This window comes from Cryptomeria japonica, chromosome 4 (assembly GCF_030272615.1).
Source record: "Cryptomeria japonica chromosome 4, Sugi_1.0, whole genome shotgun sequence".
NCBI lineage: Eukaryota > Viridiplantae > Streptophyta > Pinopsida > Cupressales > Cupressaceae > Cryptomeria > Cryptomeria japonica.
The window spans coordinates 133223019-133241567 of NC_081408.1; the positions used below are offsets into that span (position 1 = coordinate 133223019).

Genomic DNA, 18549 nt, shown 5'->3' on the forward strand with positions numbered 1-18549 from the left:
CCAGGTTGGATTCAAATGCCACTTTCTATTCTATGGTTTAAAATGTTTTTTTGAATTTTAAAATATTGGATTCTTTTTATTTTCTATGTTTATGTTCCATTCTAAAATTTATTTGCATTCATTGTTTGTTGAGTGTTTAAACAATGCAAATAGGTGTGTTCTTTAGATTGTTTTTTCTCAATAATTTTTAAATTTTCCTCTTTTGTAAATTCAAATTTAATCATGGGGATGAATTGATTAAATTCATGAAAAGGGGATTCATCCCTCTCAAATAGGTATTTTCTACATTTTTATTTTGACGTGGTTTGATGGTTGTTTTTAGAGCCCAAAGACAACTCTAGTTTTCAATCCTATTTTTTAGATTTTTGATCTAGAAACACCAGTATGTAGGATAATGATTATGTTTTTGTTTTGAAAATAAATAATGTTATTTTAATTTTGATTTTATTTTATTTGAATCAATTTTATTTATATGAAATATTGGGGAAGAGGGCTTTGAATAAATTCCCATTCCTTGAGATTTCAAGGTTTTTTTTTTTAGAAATCTTTGTGTTGTTTTAGTGATCTTCAAGTATAGTTGCATGCATTTTTTTGTTGTAAAGGGGACAGATTATATGATTTAAAATAATTTTTCTCTTACTATGGTTTTAATCTCATTTATATGTGGTTATTCCCATTTTTTATTCAATTAGAATCAATTTGTGGTGATTTGGGTGGATCGGGTAGTGTAGTATTATCACAGTTTTGTGGGTTGGGTAGAGATTTTGGAAATAAAATATGCATCATTTTATTTTGTGTGAATTCATGTTTCAAACCTACTAATTTGATTATAAATATCATAAAATACATTTCCATGATGTCCTTCAAGATTACATTCAATTTGGTGTTCCTTTGTACAAATCTAGTTGATCAGTTTTGTTGTTTTCAATTGATTTAGAAAGAATAATTGTAAATCCATTTTCAGATTTGAAATGAATTATTAATGTATTTTTTGGGGGATTATTAGGATCTAAAATGAATCCTTAATACTTTTGGGGACATTTCAATTTGAGTCTTGCACTTTTTGTTTGACTCTATTCATCAATTCCAGTGTCTCCTGGGGGCTCCAAAGGCTGGGTATGAGGTTTATGCTCTATTTGTTAGGTAAATTTGGATCATATTGTCTGAAGTGGATTTATTTGTGGATTTATATGGTTTCTTGATTATCTTATGGTGTTATCTCTATGTATTCCTGTGTTGGTTTGATCCCTTTGTGCTCCTATGTTGAGATATTGATTATAATGTTATATGGATGCAATGATGTTCAGATCTTTGTTATGAGACTTAATGGAAGTAGATTATATTGTTCATTTCATGATGATTCATTTTTTATTTTATTATTTTATTTGGGTATAGGTAGGCATAGTGTCATAAGGGAGAATTGCTCTCCATGGGGGCTAGGATCCTAAGTGATTCTGAGGATAACCCATTGGGGAAGTTGCTTAATAAATGATAACCTTAATAAAGAATTAGGGGGTTGGGTAATTAATCACATTAATAAAGATAATCTATGCCCCAGTCATGGTTTGAGTTCTCATTTAGGCTCAAGATGAGGTGGAAAGGCTTGGAATGGCAAGACTGACTACCTAGTCCTCGTGAAAGGTATGTTGGTTCTACGTGAGACTTGTATGGGGGTTGGAAGTCAGGAGAGGCTACTAAGATAACTCTGGATGGGGGCTGAGGCCTATGGAGACCTTCTAGGATAACCCATATCAATTTATGTGATGACACTCCCCTTGTGAACAATAGTGTCTTGCCTCTATGTTTGCAGCCTCTAGAGTATTCATGTTTGGAGTTTTATCTATGTGTATCTTAATTATGACTTTACCCAGCGGAAGAGAGTTCAAATCATGTTTTTTTTATCCTTTGTTTGTGTGCTCAAGGGCCTTATGTCTATCTCCTAGCATGGGGGGTGGTCCTTCAAGGTACACATGGTCAGGTGGTAGTTACCTTCTTCCATCAAGGATTTTGGATTTGTTCATTCATGGTTTGGACTTGTTCATTCTCCAGTTGCTTCTCTTGGACATGGTTATCTTAGTAGACTAGGAGGAGAATAATTCATTTATCTTTTATATCATAGATGTTTATATCTATTGTTATTGTATTATGGACATGCCTTCTAGGCCTATGATGTAACTGTGATGTAATCATGATGTGAATGTAATGTGATTTAGGTGATATAATTTGGTAGGACCTATGATAGTAAATTGAAATAATAATCTTATGTAATTTTATATTCATATATACTTGTTGATTACTATCTTGTGTGTTGTTGGAACTTCTCATATTGGGTTTAAAATGAATCTAGTCTTACAAGTTAAGTGAATACAATTCAATTTCTTAATTTAGTAAAATCAAATGCGAATGGATTATTTAATGTTGTTAGCTTTCTTGGTTTTGTATCAATGAATGGATCAAATGTTAACTATGATTATATTTAGTTTTGTTTATTTTCTATGTGGTTAAGTAACATAGTTGAGGAACCTTAGAGGATAGTTTAGTAGTTTTCCTTCCACTTGTGCAATTAAGTTTTGTATTGTTCCTAATTGTTATAGGATTAAAACTAAATATTCTTTTTAAAATATATATTTCTCTTGTATTCAATTTATTTTAGTTAGATCCTTTGTGGTTCCTTGGTGAGGTGTTACAACATTCGTGCATCAACATCAAGTAACATCAGTCATTCTAGGTAGCATTTCATACCACCATATTTTTCAAGCGTCTTCAAGAAAATCACATCAATTTTGATGCAATAATATGTTTGTGTTTGACTCTTATATGTAGTGTCATGTTATTGTATCAACATTTGTGATCACATGTAAAGAGTATTACATCATCAACCTTCAATCAACCAGTACAAATTTGAGCTATTATGAAGTAATATTTACTTCAGTATTTAAATTACAATTTTAATTCAATTCAAGGTTAATTCCTAAACAAGGGTTTACCTAAGGAAAAGCCCCATCAACAACCCTATTTATTCCTTTCTCTGTATAGGGAATTGTCTCGAGAATTGAAAGCGAGGAATCTAACAAAGTAGATGATGATAATTAGACTCAAATTTTGGAAGCACGAAAAGAAGAGGACTAAGACAACTAGCTCCCCTCAGTCTTGAAAATTTTCGATGACCTTCTGATAATGGATTGTGTGCATCATCCCGATTTAAAAAATATTCAGTTTGTTTGCCCTTGATATGTGAAGGAATAGGGCGACTTGCTCCACTCAGTCCTAACAATTTAGTTTGAAATTTTTGTCACAGGTTCTTATCTATTTTCCCTCCTCAAATCTAGGTTTACAACTCTACATGATATTTGGAACATTATATTATTATTATTATTTTATGTCAATTTCCCATTTTTGGTCCTAGATCTAACATTGCAAATCAACCCTAATTCAGATTCAATTTCAACTCTTGCAAGCTAATGATTAACCTAATTTTAATTTAGTCCTTTTAGGATTAAATCAATCAAATTCCCTTCCCTAATTGTAAGATTGGTCCCAAGTAGAATTAGTGGCTTTATTATCCATTAAGGTGTTGAAGCCCCAATTCCAATACCTTATAGTGGTTAATATTCACCAATTGACAATTTTTTGAAATTTGGGAATCAAAATTTGGCTAATAGTTCAAGTTTTAAGGTGACCCAAATCACCATATTCTTATAAAATCTTATTTTAGTCTTACTTAAATCGCTAGAGAATTTATTCACTTCAATTTTTGAACTCAAAGATTCACCACAATATTCAATATGTGATTGGATTAGATTCGCCAAAATTTTAAAATTTATTGTAGAAATCTAATTATTTTAATCAATTTATCATATCATAATTATTAGTTACTTTGTGGTTAATTCAGTAATATTTAGTTGTCCCCATTGATTTAAAATATAATCTAATGACCATCATTGTATCCCATGAGGTAAAATGTACCTACAAGTTGTAATGCCAATGGGGGTTGAAATTGGTTTTCAATTGTTGACCTCATTGAAACCAATGGTCTAAAAGAAATGTTGGGCCCCATGTTTATAACAAATTTTTGGTACATTTTATCTCACAAAATAAAAATATGGCTATTAGATTATTTTCAATTAATGATAGTAATTAAATAATGTCGAGTCTACCCCTTAAAATCATTAATGATTTCCACCTTCAGGCCTCTACTTTTCTATAAGAATTTATTTTTTAAATGTTAGGATTTACAATAGTAATTAATGCATACTTATTATTTTCCAAGATTCACCAAGATTTTCTACCAAAAAAATCTATATATCAAAATTTATTGAAAAAATTAATATTTTTCTTGAAAAAAAGGAAAGATTAGCAAATAAAATTATTTTTAAAAAATGTAAATATTCATGAAGATTTAATATCTTTTTTTGAGGGGGCTCTTCTTAAAGTTATCACTACTTATTTATATCTCCTCTCAAGCTTGAGAGGGAAGCTTTTTTGGGGTTCATTCTCAATTTTTTCTTAAGTTATGTTTTGTGGGGAGGAGAGATCTTGAGGAGTTGTAGGAAAATTGAGAAGCTCTTGCAAGGGAATTGAAGCTTGGATGAGAAGGTCTTGAAAGAGGAAGGAGTAGCTTATTTGCTACAAGCTATGTACAAAGGTAAGTCCCTACACTCTATTTCTATCTCTTGTATTGATCCTTATAAAATTTACATCATGCAAAATCCTTCTTGAATGTAGTTCTAGAGAAGATGGTTGCGTCCATTTACAAATCCATTTTATTTTTGAGAGAAAATAGGGTTTTGGATAATTTTAAGTATGGCTATTATGGGTTGTGAAATCTCATTTTTTCATAGGTTTTGTTTCTATGTCAGTTTTGGATTTATGTGGATTTTCATTTGTCGAGGGTTTGGATAGAGCCCTTGAGGCTTCATGATGCCATTAATGGTAGGGTAGAGAGCAAGACTACTTTCATTCACATATGTGTAAACAATTTTCTAGGAATCTTGAAGATGGTTTACGAATATCTATTTTGTCATACAGTATTTATATGGTGTCCTCCTTGAAGAATAAGTGGTGCTAATTAAAGAATATATTTTAAATTGTTGTAGACAAATTCTTTTTGTAGTAGAAGAAAGATGACATCGTTTAATATATTTAAGGTAAATAGGTAAAGAGATATGCACTATCTTATCATTCTTGAATGATATTCTAGATAGATGATTTTTAGTCTTTGCATTTTCATATTAACCTTCTCATCTTAAATATAACTAAATTTTCTTTGGAGCTGGAAAAATATTCTCTTATTCATTGAGAATGAATAAGTGCTATTTAAAGAGGTATCATTAGGACATTATTCAGTACCTTGTATCTTCGTATGTCTACCTCTGAGGGCTGATTTGGAAAGTAAATAAATTTATATAAATGAAATTTGAAGGACAATTTGTAGTTCTATGCATCACTATGGCATCATCCTTCTTACCAACCAGAAGAGGAGTAGAAACTTAGCATGTCTGCCCTTGTAGTAAAAATGTTTAGCTTCAGCTATAATCCTTCAACAAGTATACGTCTATCACGTTGGCTCCACTTCATTTATTAAATGAAAATATAATATCTAATGCCCTTATACCCCTGGTATGTTATTTTCGAGGCTATCTAAGTAAAAGATTTGATGTTATATGCACATATATAGTTATTGCATCAAGGAATATATAAATATCTGAACTTACTAAAATGAATTTATCAACAAAAATGAATGAGTAGATAGATATACTCTAGAGTGCTGGACTACCAAACTATCTTACAGATATGAATACTGTGTTGGAAGAATATACTTCTTTCCTGCGACCGTAGAGACAATATTTATAACCCGACAGGGATTCTATCGATATGCATTTCGTCTGTGAAAGAGTATTTCGTCTTTTAGAATAAAGATAAACAGAGTACCAAAGAGAAAATAGCATGCGTAAAGAAGAAGAGAGAAATTTTGTCTTAAATTCTATACATTAAGCGAAGAATGCCAATAAATTCTGAGTGTTTAACACTTTTAAATCTAAAATTAAAAAACCTGTAAAACGAATTAATAAAGTCTCCTATCTTATAACAATGAAAATACCTTAATTCTTTATCTTATTATGATGATATTCTTTCTTGCGCCCTTTTTTCCATTGCTGAAAGTAATATGTTCTTCAGTGATTAATAGCATACCTTAAGCTGAGATAATGGTGCGATAAATTAATATATTTAGATCCTATTAGCTGGTTAAAATTAAGTGATTACACTGAATGGCGTACTTGTTACGTAAACTACATGAAATTAAAGTTTTAGCCTGAACAATCCCCTTAGGTTATGAAATGAAAATTGTATTTGAGATTTTTAAGTAAAGGGATTCTTGTGTGTGCCTCTTATTCGTCAAGGTAGGAGTATCCTAAAAATAAAACAACTCTATTGTTTGCCAGTTTAATTTAGTTATGGATTCAATATAAAGAACTCAACTGAACACTCACCTAAAAGAGGCAAGTTTCCCTCTTTGGAAGGTAAGTGTACTTAAATGATGTTTTAAAAAAAAAAGTTGTTTGGGTAGCATGTCGCTAAATTCTGGGCATGACATATTGAAACAATTTTATAAATCACAATCGTATTTCTTTACCTTTGATACTTGCATCACATAATACTGTTCTTATCATCACATACATGATAAATACGTTAAACATAAAATCGAAGATCATATTGATAAAAAAATTAATGATCCAAATTTAAGATAACAATAAGTACTAATGTATGATGAAGATCCTTCTATTGGTTTTTGTTAATCATAACACACCATATACTGAGATTACACATGAAATAGTATAAAAAAGACCCTAATACAATGTCTGACTTGAATTATTCCAAATTTATATCACACTTAGCACGTTTACATCATTCGTGACATCTTTATGCCGCACCATTGGTAGTGGGGGCACATTTTATAATGACAAAGATAGTCTCAAGTGGAAATTTGTTATAGCGATACATTTTTTGAGCATTTTAGAGACAGGCCTGATGTGAATGAACTCATTGCTTGGATACCTTTAAACCTGTAAAGCCATTTATGATTGTTACCTTCGCCTTCTTTACTACTTTAACGTGTTTTATGTGATACAAGGAGGTTCCACTTGTCTTTGATGATCCATTTTTCGGTCATAAAGCCATCCTCAGCTTCAATGAATTTTTATTACAGGACGAAATTTCTTAGCAATATAAGACGTAGAAAGAGGCGAAATTCCTCAAGAAAAACTGTGAAGCATCCTTCTTTATCCATCCAAATGCACGTTTTCTTTTACTTTAATAAAAAACTTTTAGTTTACAGAGAAATTTCTTATCAAAATGAACACAGAAAGAAAGTGAAGGCATGGTATTCGTGAGAGTTTCTTGCCGTGAAAGAAGTATGAAGAAAAATTGTGAAGTTCCAAGTTCGGCAAAGATTTGCTGTACATTGACCGCCACTCTTACTTTTCTTTATTAGTTAGTGAATTTCTTAGGATAATTTAAAATTATTTATATAAATAATTTTAATAGTTAAAAGATATTTTTAAGTAATTTATTTTTATTTTTAGATATTAATGAAACATAAAACTATCAATAATTATTTGATTTGATATTTTAAATTATAATGGTGAAATTCTTATATCTAAGTCATTTTTATTTAAATGCATCTCTCTTTATATGAAATGTTTTTTAACAAAATAAGCAGCAAATAAGGGGGGTGTTGGCCTTGTATACAACAACCCGTAGGCAGCAAAAAAGAAAGGCAACAACACAAGGGTGTCGACCCATAACAAATTTTAGGCCAGACACGGCTTTAACAACAAGTCAAAAGATCATTGTTAAAGTTCTACCAAACCAATAACAACCCAACTCAAGAGTGGGGAGAAAACCCCAAAAATTGACATAAAGGAGTTTGGGGGAGGAGGCGCAATGGGGAAGACTTACCTTTCTACCTATAACCAACAACAGCCTAGGCAATACTATTATTAGGAGCATCAATGGAGGGATCAAGTGGGGATTTCCCCACAAGGTTATTGTCCACAAATAGAGCATACTACTACTGCAAAACAGGATCAGGAGAAGACTCACCATGAGCAAATTGTTGTTGCAGAACAGGAGAAACAGAGGTAGAAGCCTCAAGGCTAGACAGGGCCACTTTAGTAGCAACCAGAAGTTGCCATCTACCATTGAAGAGTCATCAAAATTAACTGAATCAGAAGCCTTGACCATCAAATGATCAGGAGTAGCATCTTTCCACCAAGTAGCAGTACCTTTATGGTGTGAAAGAGAACAATCCAAGAGAAAATGACCCATTGAGAAGCAACTCTGATAGCTAAAGGGGAGGCCCTCATAATTCAACGATTGAGTCCATGTCCTATTCCCAACCACAAGCACCACAATCTTAAGGAAATTTTAATGGAATACCAGTAATAATAACTAAAAGTGTTGTTAAATGGTTTAGAGTTACAAATATTTGTAGTGTAATGGTTAAGCATTGTACATGTGTTTTGTCTGGTACATGTTGAATGGAATTGGAAAGGTAAATTATATCAACTAATGTTGGTATTATTAATTAATACCAACATTTGATATGGAAATGTTGATCGAGACATTCAAATAAAAAGCATTACATGCATAATGTAACAATATTAAAATTAATGAATAACATGATAACACCTTATAGGAAACCATATTAATAAATCATACTATAGTTAGCTATGTAAACATCATATTTATAATTTTTCTTGCAAAGACAAAGATTGCTATATTAATTTAAATGCACCATGTTGGTTCATCACATCCATTCATAATCATACAGTAGATAATTCCCTTAAAGAGAAACTTATTGATAATAACTATAACAAATGCTCTTCATTTTTTCTATTTGTATTTTAGAGTAGCAATGAATGTTAGAACAGAGGAAAGTAAGTAGTCTGTGAGAATACATCTTTTTATTATTCTCGTGATATATAGAAGATACAGGTTTTTAATTGCAAGCGTCTGAGCGTTAGAGTCAGTGCTCTGCTGAAGTTTTTAACACCAGCCATTCAGGAAATTTATATATCTGATCTGAAATTGCCCAAGGATCAGCAAAATCCCCTCTTTCACCGGTTTTACGATACACTTGTAAGAGGTGCCGAACTACTGAAAAAATGCGAAAATATTAGCACTTTCAACCCCCCTCTCAATTATAGGTATGCTTCGCAGATTCTCAAGCTTGAAAAGGATATTAATGGCTTTCTGGGCTTAATTCCTGTCCAGATATTGCTCGATACCAGAGGTCTTTTAGCAGAGCTGAAAAATAATTACCCATCCGAGGCTGCAGATATAAGCAGGGGACTGAATGATTTCATCTTCAAGAAAGCTTCCATGCTAACAAAAGACCCTTCCCAGAATACCACGATGCTTCAGCAAATGGTTTTGGATGATTTGTTTGATTGTAACGACAGTGCAGGAGATTCTGCAAGCTATAATGATGACAATTGTTATGGAAAATCTGAAATTTTCGTTGGTCTAGAGAAATCCATTGGGGATTTGAAGGAGCTCTTGTTCAACAATGAAGTGTCTGTCGTTGGAGTTCAGTGTATGGGAGGAGGCGGTAAAACGACGTTGGCCTTGGCTCTCTGCAACGATACTCAAATTAAAGGTGAAAGGGGCTACTCCTCAATTTTGGTCATGTTTTTCCTGTTTTAAGTTTTCATTTGAAAGGTGCTCTCTGCAATTTTTAAGGCTTCTGCCTCGAATGCCAACATATTCCACGATTTCGGGTGTTTTTCCATCCCCTTCTCTTGAGAAGAGACGAACTTTTAACATCCCCATAAGCCAAATGTTGCTTTTTGGGGATGTTACTGCTGGAATGAGTTATTGACACAAGACTCTTTAAATCTCTGATCGTAAGGTGTTTTGTGTTGCTCTATGTACTGATTACTGGTTTCAGTTTCCAATAGACATCCTGCTTTAGTCTATTTTTCTTGCATGTTAAAGAATTTACTGACAAAAAGGAATTGTTTTGTTGTGGAGATCAGGTTATTTTGGAAACAACGTATTTTTCATCACAGTTTCACAGTCCCCAAATCTTAAAACTATTTTAGAGACCATGTGGGAAAAGATAGTTGGGAAGAACAAACCTGAGTTTCAGAATGCGGAAGATGCACATATACAGCTGAAACAGCAGCTTCTGAAGCAACTGAAGCCAACTCTGGTGATTCTGGATGATGTCTGGGACAGAGTAAGCCTGGAAAACTTGCTATTTGAAGGCCCAGGATACAAAACACTCATCACAACTAGAGACAGTTCCATTATACCAAAAAACCTCTCAACTCAAGTGTATAAATTGCCATTGCTGGGCCATGAAGATGCTTTGTCACGTTTCTGCTTCTGAGCATTCGGACAGACTTCAATTCCATGCACTGCAGATGCAAATCTAGTGGAGGAGGTATTTATTCTTCTCTGAGCTCTTTTCTGTTTTGCAAGTTGGAAGAAATCCGTCATACTTTTAAATATGCCTAATTTTTATTTTTTATTTTATTTTTTATATCTGGGATTTTTTCTACAGCAAAATTATTCCTCTTGAATTTTTTCTGGATAAGGCAGGAGGAAATAAGGAGTTTGCTAGCAAGAGTAAAACATTCAATTAATCATTTTGCAGAAAATAAATTTATAAAATCAAATTTTCAAGTGATTTAGTATAAGTAATTAAATTAAAAAGTTTAGAGATCCAAAATTAAATTAAAAAATTTAGAGATCCAAATCTAAATAAAAAATTTAGAGATCCAAATTTGCGATCTCTGGAGTCAGCTTACTTGTCTCAACTGTCATTTTGGGCAGTTCAGGTTTGGGTTGCATTCTTGATTTGCCAACGGTGCGAGTAAGTGTCCATTGTATATCACTTGAAAGATTATAAAAGAAAAGGACACAAACTATGTGTGTAATTTTTGTTGTCCTGCAATGACCTCTTGAATGTTTTTCCATTCTATGAGTTACAGGTGGAAGCAGAATGTAAAGGTCTGCCATTAGCTCTTAAGGTGATTGCAAGCTCATTGCATGGTGAACCTCCTGTAGTCTGGGAGATTGCAAAGATTAAGCTTTCCAAAGGGGAACCAATATCAGATTACCACAAAGAAGGGCTTTTTAAATGCTTGGAGACGAGTGTCGAGTTGTTAGATGATGTGGTGAGAGAATGTTTCTTAGACTTGGGGTCATTTCCAGAGGACAAAAAGATCTGTGCTGATGCACTGCTAGATATTTGGGTTTATGTTCGGAATCTGGAATGGCAGGATGCCTTTGTCATCCTGTTGGAACTTGCAAGCAGAAATCTGTTGAATTTAACCAGCAATTCAGGGTAATTATCTACGAGACATTAATTTGAATTTTTTAAAAGATTTTATTGTGTTTTTCTTGTTGAATCAATGTCTCAGATCGTGAGGAAAATTAAAAAATGAACCAAAAAACACAGTTAAAGCTCTCAAACATGTCTTTTATATATTAAATTTTTGTTAATATTTTTTTTTTAACATTATTGACTTGGTGGTTGCACTTATCAGGAGCGGAGTAGTAATTTCTCATGGAAGTGTCTCTGAGCTGTACTTTTATCAGCACGATGTAATGAGAGATTTGGCCTTGTATCTGGGATGCCATGGCGATTTAGTCCACAGGAAGAGGCTACTTATGCCCAGAAAAGAGCTTAATTCACCAGGGTCATGGGCATTTTGTGATACACAGTTTGATGCTCAAATTGTCTCTGTTCACACAGGTGGGTTTCAAGATTTCTGACAGATGGGATCTGAAATTCTGGCCATATGTTTAAATAGATTTTAAATTTTCTGTACCAAATTTTGCGTCTAGTTAAAGTGTCATTAATTGATGTTAAATTTACATACCAAATTTTGTGGATATATTATGAGCATAACTGACATATAATAAATAGTAGGATAATTCAAACTTCAATTGTCCTATATTTTAGACGGTAATTGAATTTCATTTTGTGATTTGTACGTGCAGGCCCTATGGGGGAAAATCAGTGGTACGAGATGAATTTCCCGAAAGCAGAGGTTCTGATATTAGTCTTTACTGCGAGCGAATATCACCTCCCTCCATGTTTGAAATCCATGAAGAAACTGAAATTTATCATGGTCTACAATTATGGAACAAAGAGGGCAACTGTGAAAGGTTTAGAAGCCCTATCTTCACTCACTCAACTCAAAAGTGTCCGCTTGGAGAAGGTGATTGCAACAGCTGTACTAAAACAGAGCAAAGCACTGCAGAACTTGGAGAAGCTATCTTTAAGCTTATGTGAAGGGTTCAAAAATTCCTCCGCATTCAACAATACCAAGCTGCATGATTTTAACATGGACCACTGCAGTGATTTAGAGGAGTTGCCCCCAAACATCTGCTATATGCCATCTGCTCATATGTGGTCTATTACCAACTGCCACCAGGTTCAGAGGTTACCATATGACCTTGGGAATCTGAGCTCTTTAAGAGTGTTAAGGCTGTCAGCACTGCCAGGCCTAAAAGAGCTGCCATCATCAATTGGAAATCTTGGATGGTTGGAATATCTGGACATTTCAGTATGCGTGGGTCTGAAAGAACTTCCAGAGGAAATAGGCCTACTGAAGAATTTAACAGAGTTAGATATGAGAGAGTGTTCTCGTTTGAAGAGGCTGCCTAGAAGTGTTTTGGGACTAACATCCCTGGAACATGTTAGCTGTGATGAAAAGATTGGGAAACAGTGGTTGAAGGCCAAGGGACTTGCTATTCCAGAGCTCAGAGTTGAAATTGTGGAACTACAATTCAGTTTGGATTGGCTTGATAATTGACTCACATCTTGGTAAAATATCAATAATTTTTTTTTTCTATTTACTAGAACAGATTTATAAAGGTCAAATAATTTATTCAGCTATTAGACTTACATTTGATCAAATTAATTAGAAATTAGAATACAATATATTTTATATTTTCAATTAATTAATATATATAAATATAAATGTACAATCTAATGGCCGCATATACAATACAGGGTATGAGCAAATTTATAAAGGGCATGAGCAAATTTTCACTCAAATGCTCACTGAAGTAAACCTTTTTTTTCTTATTTATAGTTTCTTTTTTGTTGTGGTTGCAGAGCAAACGTTTTCTCCATTCCAAAGTCCGTTCGATTATGTTTTATGTGTAGCGTGGATTATGTGGCAGTGGAGTTCCATGGTCACTTGGACATGCACCGCAGTTATATTAGTTTGGAAATTTGAATTGTCTACAGATTAATTAAACTTCTCCTGAACATTAGTTTTAATTTTCAGATTGAGTTATATGTAATAGTTAGCTACAATTTGTGATAATTATACAATCTTAAACTCTGTTTGACTATTTTGTATTTGATGAAATTAAAATTACTCAAAATTTAAATTTAAATTATATTTTATTATATTATTTCTCAAAATTTCTAATTGACTTCGAACACTTAGAAGTCGATTAACAGTCCAATTTAGCTTCTAATAATTATTGTTCATTTATTTTATCTTTTCAAATTTTTATTTCTATTTCTATTTAAAAATTTAATGCTAACATGTTTTGCTTCAATCTATATGATTTAGAATTTAATTGAGATCCTCAAGTTTCAAAATGCCATCATTATTTTATTACATTATTAATAAAAAAAAAAAGAAAAAATATTTTATTCATTACTATTCTAATTTATTGTAAATTTTAAATTGAAGTCATGATAATAGATATCTAAAATTAAAAGTGCTAATACTAATATTAGTCATTGCATTGTGAATTTCTTAAATTTGATATATAACAATTGATATTAAATGACTTTAGTAAAAATATGTTTTATTATATAGTTTTTTTTTTTAAAAAAAATTTAGTATAATTGTTTCTTTTACTTGTATTCTGGTGGTTTAGTTATTTGTTTATTGTTTTTTTGCAATTTTGCATATAATCAATCAAACCACAATACTTTTAATCATGTTTAATATTTTTTTTGTTTTTAATTTAAAAGGATTCCAATTTTATAAGTTGATTGGAATTGATGAGGGTGAGGTCATGGTCTTTAATTATGATATTAATCATTATTCATTAAAATTAGAGGTGTCATAAATGAAAGATGGAATTGGAATTGTGCTTATGTAACTTCAACAAAATAGATGCCTGATAGATTGTGCTAGTGTAGATTATATAAATACTATCACACAAAGTTGTAGATATTCACTTACAAAGTTTATATTATAGAGATGCTAGCATATAAAATCATAGGTATAGGAATATTCATTTTCTTTTAATTATGAGAAAAATTGCTTACCTTGCATTATTGTTATAATAAATTGTTTTTATTTGTATTAATTGTTGTAGTATATTTTTATATTATTTATTTTGGTTTTATTTTATTTTTTAGTTTGAGTGTTGAATAGTTTTTATGTTAGTGTGTTATGATATAATATGTTATTATGTGTTTGATTTTATTATACATATTTATTTATTCTTATAATCATTTTATTTTGTATATTTACGTTACAATGTTCAATATGAGTTTTTAATAATAGTGTGATTGGGTAACATTGATGTAATTAAATTTTTGTCTTGTGATAGTACAATCTATGGATTCAATATAACAATCAATAATCAAGTTGGTGATGTTTTGACTTTATTTATTTTCTAATAGGCATTTGATTGGGTTCTACCAAGTTTGCAACCAACATTTCCTAACTTGACTAAAAATAACAACCTTGGTGATTGTTAGGATAATTTGCCATTCCCTACATGCATTGAATGGTTTTGATGGTTTTGATATTCTAGTAAGTGTGAGACTTCCTTTCTTGAAATCTTTGATTTTTCTAAGGTTTATTAAAACATTATTGTGTAATTCTAGAGTTAAACATTTCTACAATATATCCATCCACCATTACATTATTGGGCGTGTGCACAAAGATGGTGGTTAGAAAAGTGGACACCATCCAAAAAAAACTTGGAAAAACAAGCAGCACGTACATAGTTTTAAAATTTGAAATTCCTGCGTACGCACTTAGGTTTGTTCTTCCCGAGCTTAGAAAATGTAGCACGTACGCGCTTCTTTTAGGAAAATGAGCGCGTATGCGCTACGCCTTGAAAAATGAGCGCGTACACGCTGCTCATAGGAAAATGAGCACGTACATGCTAATAGACCAAATAAAATCGCGTATGCGATGCTTGGTAAAAAACAAAACAAAACTAGGTCTCATTTACCCGTGAATTGTGTTTTTAACTTCGTTTTTTCCCCATTTCCTCTCCTAAACCGTGAACGGGGTGCTAGATTTGTCCTCCAGGCTATGGATTAAAGTTAGTTTTTGTTTATTTTTGTCTTTCTTTCTGGTTTATGCAATTTGTTTTACATTTTGAATTTAATTTCATTAATTTTGATTATGTTTTTTCATTTTTTGTTTCAAAAACCAGATTCTTCTAATCTAGAACAAGAACAACCAAATGCACCTCTTGAAAACCCACAAGAACAACCAAATGCACCTCTTAAAAACACACAAGAACAACCCCCAATTCCTCTTTTTGATCGCACAGCCGAAACACAGGAAGAATTAATTAATCAGTTAGGACAAAATACGTTTAAAATCAATAGACAGATTGTAAAATTGAAAACTTCTGAACTTGACCATCATCAATCCCTCACCACTAGCCTAGAAACATTAGCTAGTGGTGCCATAACTGTTTCCATAGAAATTACCAAATGGGGAAGCTTTAGGGATAGGTGTCGTCAATTCTATGCCAATGGGCTATCATACGATGGAGTAAAAACCAAAAAAAATTCTTAACAACAAATATGTGCCCTTTTTGTTGATCCCAAAACTGGTCAGTCATTACCTCTTAATGCAAAGAGGTTTCCCATACATTGGTGTACCAATGCGCAGATGAAAAATCATTTTTGGTAGAGGTGGTGGATGGTCTTTGATGATCCACCTTGTAATAATTATGAGGTGCCATTATATTTTTTGAAAAAAATATATTGTGAGTTTGTGCTCAATGTGCGGCAAAACTATTTTGACATGAGAGAGTTTCATGGTAGAGGTGGTGGCTCTGCCCAAGATAGACCTGGAGCCCATAGGCGATTAGCTGTGGAGAGTCGCCGCCCCCTAGCACCCAAACCCAAGGTGCATTAGGCTATCCCATTAGAGCTGAAAGAGTCGATGGAGCTACAGACTCTTCAGGCAGCCACAACATTGACTAGTGCCATCATCCAGCATGGGACATCATTACCACACCCTATTGTATTGGATGATGAGTCGTTAGAGGGTGACAGAGAGCCCATCGAGCATATGTGTGTCAGTTGCTCGAGGATAGATGATGCAGCTGGTGCAGATGGATACTCATATCATCTATGCATAATTTGCGGTTGTAGATGTCAGGCTCACATGGTTGAGGATGTCGTGCTGACAGATGAGTTGATGGACATGGTATTTGCCCATGAGCCACAAACACAGGTGTGTTGATTTGAATTCATAACATTTTATTTACCAGTCACTTTAAATTTGTAATTACATAAATGAATTTTCATTTATACATCGATTTAAATTGAGACAAATAATATGCATTTCAGGATGCAGTAGCGGTATCCCATACACCTCCTCCAATTACTAAAGCTGCAACTTCAATGCCTGAGGTATAAATTTTGTAACATATTAAAATAGAGTAGTAAACTTTGAATTCAAAAAACTACAAGATATACTAACTATCTTCAATGCTTGGTCCAATTTCTGGTTTGTAGGTGTTGACAGGGGACGAAATGTCCCTGATTGATGACATCATGCTCTCAGCGATCGATTTTGGCCTACAAGGCTATACGGTATCATATTTTGTACAACTCTTTTTATGTATTGTTTTGATGGAATATGCAAGTCATTTCATTTTAGATTTTTAAAATTATGTTTAATTTATTATCTGTACTAATATCTCATGTTAATTTTGTGGTTTTAGGGTACCCCCTCCTCGTCTAGGGCTCGTCCTAAGAAAAAGAATTCCTTGAAGATGCCGAAATGTGTGAAGAAGGTAATTGAAGACATTTTTAGTTGTACAACTATTTGAAAATGTTGAAATAAAGTATTAGTTGGGGTTTGTAGATTGATTTATTAGTGTTTTTTGTCTATTTTACATGTACAACGACCATTTAGCTTTGTGGATATGTTGAATGCACCTGATTCACCCGCGGTTCAAGAGAGGGCAGAGGTATGTATCTCTACTTTATTTTCTTGATTTCATTATTATATGCACGCGTACATGTGAACTTGTGATATATTATAATCTTATAATTTTTTCATACAGGAAAAATCCATACCTATTTCGTCAATGGCGAACCCTCCTCCCTGAACTGGAGAAGCATCTCAGGATCTAGTACACTTTTGTTTGATATGTAAAATTAATTGTTTTTAACCTTCAATACTTATCATTATATTAATTGTATTTAATCTTTGTACATTTTTTGTATAGGTAATAGTGACAATTTCTACATCGATGGTGAGCCATCCTCAGTCCATTGGAGAAGCATCTCAGGCATAGGTACGCCATTGTTCTCTATATTATAGCTTTTAAGTGTTTTTTATATATTTATGTTAGTACATTATATTAATTGTACATTTAATCTACAATAGACTTCTTCGCGGTACGACCATAACGTGGATCCATTTAAGTATGTCTTCAAGAAAACTCCTAAGAGTGACAAGGAGAGGAGAGCAAAGACATTAGCTACTAGATCAGCCGATGAGGTAATCTACATTTCAATTGCAAAGGAATTAAAGTTAAATGCATAGTTCTGTTGTTAATTGTGAACTATTTTCTACAAAAGAATTCTAACTTATTGTGGTTTTGCAGCCATCTACAGAGCCACATACTGCGCCGAAGAGGCTTGATTTTGATGATGCACCACAAGTTTAGGATCATATAGTGTTAGTTTTGGTCATAGAATGACCAATTCATGTAGATATATTCTACATTTTTATTGTATATTGATTTAGACATGGCATATGCCACATTTTTGTAATACTTGTATTGACTTGGTAGACATGCCTTTTTTTATATATATAAATATCGATATTCAATCTAATAAATGTGTAATGAGTTCATTATTTTGTATTCATTATATTTTGTGGTTTTCCTTTTATAAATTTAAATGAATATTTGCATATGTAATCAACAATATGAATATAAACAAAAAAAAAATATGATATAAAACATTGCAATCGTGGAATATGATTTGATAAAATTTCTAAAATGTTGAATTAACCCTACAAAACTCCTTGTATTCAATTCATTATTGTGTATTTGCTGTATTTGGTGGCTGCCCTTTTATAAATTTAAATGAATATTTGCATATGTAATTAACAATATGAATATAAACAACAAAAAATGACAATATGAATATAAACAATATGCCCCTGTTGTGCGTCCGGGTGGGCAGGTTACGCTAGACATGCCCCTGTCATGCATCCCAAAGCACTAGAACGTCGAGAGTCATACTGTACCGGTGCGATCTCTCAAGTGCCCTGAGTCCAAAAA

At 32.6% G+C, this 18549-nt stretch overlaps 1 pseudogene; it reads left to right on the forward strand.

Annotated features, from left to right (window-relative positions):
• Positions 1–8932: 8932 nt before the first annotated feature.
• Positions 8933–13419, forward strand: LOC131050365 (putative disease resistance protein At5g47280; annotated as a pseudogene).
• The last annotated feature ends 5130 nt before the right edge of the window (positions 13420–18549 follow it).